Here is a 6,000-nt window from a genome sequence, read left to right on the forward strand (position 1 = left end):
CCATAAAGATTGCCGACTTCGCCCAGCTGGCCCTGTTTCCATTAACCCATTCAATGCTACACAACCCTACAATATTCAATGGTGATGTACACATGCAGTACATGTACAATGTACATTGTACATGCACAGCACGTGTATACTCTGATTTTAAGAGTTTTAATTCTCCTTTATAAAGTCCAAAGTTTCTCATTTCATTTTAAAATATTTTTACTAGGCCTTATTTGAATTTTCTATCTTGTATTATGGATAAAAATAAAGATTTTCAAGCTAATTTTCATGTTGTAACCACAAATATCTACGGAAGAGGATTGATTGACTTGACCTGTGACCTATTATCCACAAAATAAATAAATAAAACCATGCATGTTATTATCGTCAAAAGCATCAGATTTTTGTCAGAATTTTGTCACAATAAGTGATCTTGATTTTATTTAAAAAACAAATTTTAAACTTTTGAATAAATTGTGAAAACATCAAATGAATATTAAAAGGTAAGATGGATATGGTGCAGAATTAAAATACGTTTTTGGATTGGTATCAAATTCTGCAGTCATACACGAATCCTGCAACTTGCAAGTCTTGGCTGAACTGATTGAGTACCATGCGTCTCAGTCGCTATTTACCGACTTATTTTCATCCTAATACTTTATTCAACTTATGAAATAATACCACTATTATCCATCCGATTCCTTCCAGAAGTAGGCCTTAATTGTTGTCATTTTAAGCTTTTAAAATAAATTATTTTAAAATATATGCACTTTTCATCTTTTCGCAATAAGGCCTAGGTCATAAAAAAAAAATCTGACCACTATTTTATGATTTTTGTCTCACTTTGAAACATGATTTGTAGGTCTATAATAATATTTTGAGGATGGAGAATTGTCGAAACTTTAATAGGGCCTACAAAAATGATATAAAAAACATTTCTTGACTTCTTTTTCTCTATTTTCATTTCTTCATTGTTGTTTTTTCTTAGAGGTTTGTAAGCTTTTGTAGATTTTCTTTTCATTTAATTCCCTCTTAGGCTCTCTGATACTATAAATCAGCTTAAAATAATGTAACGTATATTTTAAAATAGCCATATTAAGCCCTGGTAGCAGAGCCATTCTGAGTTACTATTAAAGAAATCAATGCAATGGAGCTTCAAGTAGTATTACCGTACTGGCTTAGGGTGTCGAAAATATATGTTTTACTTGCTAAGGGGTAAAAAAACGCCAATACTTGTTTAGGGTAGGATATTACACTTGTTATACTTATTTAGGGGTGTATTTTCAGTCGTTGCACATACTTGTTTAGGGTGCTTTTTGAAACTCCATGGCCACGCATGATACCCCCTTGTCAATGACCAGTGGCCCCCCCGGGTTCCCAATATCAACAGCAGATAAACTTTAGACAGGAAGGTGACTGTTTACAAGAGCAATGCTGAACTTACTGTCACGGGAAGTGACCTCGACCGCCCGTGACCACGGCCATATAACGTTTCTAGCTGAGACGAACATGACGAATATAACTAAAGGAATTATATTTGTCTCAGGTGTATATATAAGTACGTGTATTACAATACTGGAATGTATTATGTATAGGAAACAAAATGGGCTTAAATAGCACATATGCCGGCCCAAAACTGACCTATAGCTATGTCAATATGAATTTATATACATTGTAGATTCCCTGATAAAGATCGTAAATATTTGACAAACTTATTCAAGTCGTATTGTATGGCAACCGTTAATACATATGAATTTTATAAAATCAAGTAAGCTCATTAGGAATTACTGTAGCAATTTAACAAAGTAAAAAAAAATACTGACAAACATAACTAAATGATAGATTAAGTATATACTGAACTTAAACTAATGTGGTAACCAATATAACTTATAAGAGTCATAAGGGGCTGTGCAATAATCATGAGCCCTGGGTGGAGGGTGGGGGTGGGGGCAAGAAATTTTTGGCGAGCCGAAAGGGGGGGTAAGCAATTTTGGCAAGCCAAGGGGGGGGCAAGCGATTTTAGCACGCATTCACGGGGCGCCTTTTTAATAAAACGCTCTAAAATGGCTTAGGAAAACGGTACGGAAACGCTTAAATATGCTAATTTCCTGCTCGATGCGCTCGCAACATACATCTAGACCATTTGAAGTTTGGAATTTGCGATCCCAAAAATTTGGCATGTTCAAGGGGCAAAGAATTTTTGGCGGGCCGAGGGGGGGGGCAAACGATTTTTGGCGAGCCGTTCTGAAATTTCGGGTAGCTCATATTATTGCACAGCCCCTAATAAGCTCTAAAAGAAGAATTTGTTTTTTGAGTGCACGCATTTGACCCATAGTATGATCAAAGGTCATTGTTAAGAATCTCATAGATTTTGAAGGTGATAAAATTTAGGTTTACTAAAGCAAAAACATCTTACCATGCTGATCGAATTAGGGTCTCTAAGAGCCGGTTTCTCGAAGCATGGCTAGTGTTCTGGCTTCCTATGAATTCAAGCTTAAGGGTTGACTATAAAGCAGTATACAGACTTTTTATTGTACGTACAATATTGTATGTACAATATGTACGTTATTTAATCTATTGCCATTCTATTTCCAGTACTGTTTAAGTTCTAACGAATGTTTGATGACGTAAAATCGATAATATATTTCTGCTAGATATTGTATGTAACATATTATCGATTTTTCGTCATCAAACATTCGTTAGAACTTAAACATTACTGGAAATAGAATGGCAATGGATTAAATAACGTACATACAGTACATACAATATTGTACGTACAATACTCGGAGTCTGAAGCGCGCTTTAGTATTGTTGGTCGAGGCAGCCAAAAAGATCGATCTTCATTGTAGAAATCAATATATTATTGAAAAAATAACACCTTGATGTTTTGCATATAAAGTTTAGTCTACAAATTAAAACATATACTTTGAAAACTTGCTTGATTTATTTTAATCTCTAGAGGTGAAAATAATAACGAAATCCAAGACGATCCTAATAAATTCTTGGATCTCATTTTGATTTATCATTTTCTGGGAAACAGGGTGATGCTTTTGATCATGTCTTGGACCATTTTCGTACCGGCTGAGTCGTATATCGTATCGACAACCTTCTTGTCAGAGGTGAATACAAGCCCCGGGGGCACTCCAACTTTGGAGGTGACGCGTACGGCTGTTAAGACCCCCTTTTCAGCATCGCTGTCACCCAAAGACCCCATATTTTTTACGAACACATGCTCTGTCACCCGAAGACCCTTATTTTTCCATTTGATCTGTCACCCAAAAACCCTTACAAGTTCAATTTGAACAGTAACTTTCATTTATTACTGATTTTGTTACTTATTTTGGAATAACAAAGAAATTTGAAGCCATTTAGAACTAGAAATTCAATTTTCGAGGTTTTTGAAGCGCTGTTTCGGTTCTCACCCAAAGATTCCATTTAAAAAAGGTCATGTTCTCACCCAATGACCCCATATTTTTTACATTTTGCTTTCACCGAATGCCAAAAATCATGCTCTCACCCAATGACCCCATATTTTTTACATTTTGCTCTCACCGAATGCCTTCCACCTATTCATATTGAAGTGCCCCCCCCCCCTCCAGGACTGTCACAATGCAGTTGACCATGTTGATTATTCTCTTGGCAATGTGCAATACAAAATATTATGAAATTTATGTTGAATGCTTTCCTTGATACCCTTCCCACTAAAAATCTGGGCCAAAAACAATCCGAGTCACAGCCATATACTGGGGTCGTACCCCTAGAATCATCGTCTGGTAGAGCGCTTTTAGAGAAGTTGATGATAGCTGGTACAAGTGAAGCTTTAGTTGGCGGCAGCCCCTCTGATTGCGCCTGTCTCTTCTTCAAGAGCACCCTAACATATGCTTTATACATCTGCTGCAGTTTACAGATTTTAATCTGTGTGAGGCAAATTAAACTTGCTAGCTTCAATGTGTGCAAACACTGTATCATCATCCGAGTTCTTTCCGCGCCGACCAATGCAGTTCCAGCAAATCTCCTAGTGATGTCGGCTCCAACTTTGGAGGTGACGCTGTTAAGACCCCCTTTTTCAGCATCGCTGTCACCCAAAGACCCCATGTTTTTTTACCAACAAATGCTCTGTCACCCGAAGACCCCCTATTTTTTGCATTTGATCTGTCACCCAAAGACCCTTACAAGTTCAATTTGAAAAGCAACTGTCATTTTTCACTGATTTTGTTACTTATTTTGAAAAAACAATGACATTTGAAGCCATTTAGAACTAGAAATTCGATTTTCGAGGTTTTTGTGGCGCTGTTTCGGCTCTCACCCAAAGATTCCATTTAAAAAAGGTTATGTTCTCACCCAATGACCCCATATTTTTTACATTTTGCTCTCACCGAATGCCAAAATCATGCTCTCACCCAATGACCCCATATTTTTTACATTTTGCTCTCACCAAATGCCCCTTAGTGCGAAAGTGCCAGCCCTACACCTATATCCATTTCATATTGAAGTGCCCCCCGGGGTCTGCCCCCGATAGTGATTGGAAACTATTGGAATCCAGAAAGAGACGCTACCTTCCCAGCACCCAACGCAAAGTAGATGGGCGCAAGCGATATTACTCTACTTTCTCTGTTGCTTGTCTCAAAAGACATATCTTTACTATTGTTTACAGAGGTTTAGGTAGCGTCTATAATGCCAGATTCTATCTGGCGAATAAATCTTGACCATGTTGACAGACATGGCACCATGTTCTGCGACATTAACACAATGTAGAATTAGCTTTGTGTCTGCTTGTTCTTGTGAGCTTGGGAGACCTTCAACTTCTTTCATGCAAACACACTTCATCATCAGATCATGGTCACCGACGCACCATGCTTTAACAGTGCCGTTCTATGAAATGGCTTGCGAAGTCAGAGCACGTTTTGATCTTTCTGATATATCTAGTGATTGGAGATAACCATACCATCGATGGCTGTAACATATTTGGCACCAGAGGTATCTGTTAGGCATAGTTGCTTTTATACCAAGCTACCCTCACACATTCTTCGTAGTTGCCCCCTGAACTTGCTCATAGAAGCAAAGGCTATAAGTTTCAGGAGGAGAATGTCGCTAACCTCACACAAATCATCAACCATCAATGACCATTGCACAATCCGTTTGCAAAATGAACGTGACAATTAAAGGGGCATTTCGTGATCCACAGCCTCATCCCCCACTTTTCTCAAAAAAGGTGAGATTTTTATATCACTGGAATACTCTGGCTACATAATGTTTATGTACAAAATATTTCTTGCAGATTAATTCGTTTAGCAAAGATATCGCGAAATTTGAATTTCGTTCTGGTGCACCAGAACGAAGTTACAACGCATTGTCTATGGAGCATGGGAATACACATAATCATGCATAACTCGCGAACGCAAAATCGGAATCAACTGAAATTTTGGGAATAGGTTTTTTCGTGGATATCTAATGAAAAATCACATAAATAGAGGATGCTAGGATCACGAAATACTCCTTTAAGTGAAATTCAACATGACATCAACAGAAGCACGCTTAGATCGGAAAAGAAAGATTTGCCCAATTTCAGTAAAGAGATTCATTTGGTAGGATTGTTGAGATCAAAAACTAATATTTTTGCTAGCCAAATCCAAGGAAACACTACTCACGAATCTGAGCTTTCGCCATCTCGGCACCTTGGACCCACTGCTAAAATCAACATCACTTCCGGGTAACGAGGATGCATCCTTAGCAACCAAGTCTCGCGGGAGAAGCAGTGGACCAGTTCATCTGTGATCAAGTCATCAGCACTGTCAGCCAAGATGGCGAAAGCTCCGATTCGTGAGTAGTATTTCCTTGGATTTGGCTATAGTTCCCAAAATGTGGCATGTGCAAAAGGGGTGCCTGTTTTGGCAGGTCAAGAGGGTGGCCAAGGTTTTTTCTGGCATGTTTATGGGGTCATTTTAAGTTTGAAATTTACCCACCCCATGGGGACATATGTATATTATTGCAAAGCTCATAGATACAGGGTGT

The sequence above is a fragment of the Amphiura filiformis genome, chromosome 7 (genome assembly GCF_039555335.1).
Source record: "Amphiura filiformis chromosome 7, Afil_fr2py, whole genome shotgun sequence".
NCBI lineage: Eukaryota > Metazoa > Echinodermata > Ophiuroidea > Amphilepidida > Amphiuridae > Amphiura > Amphiura filiformis.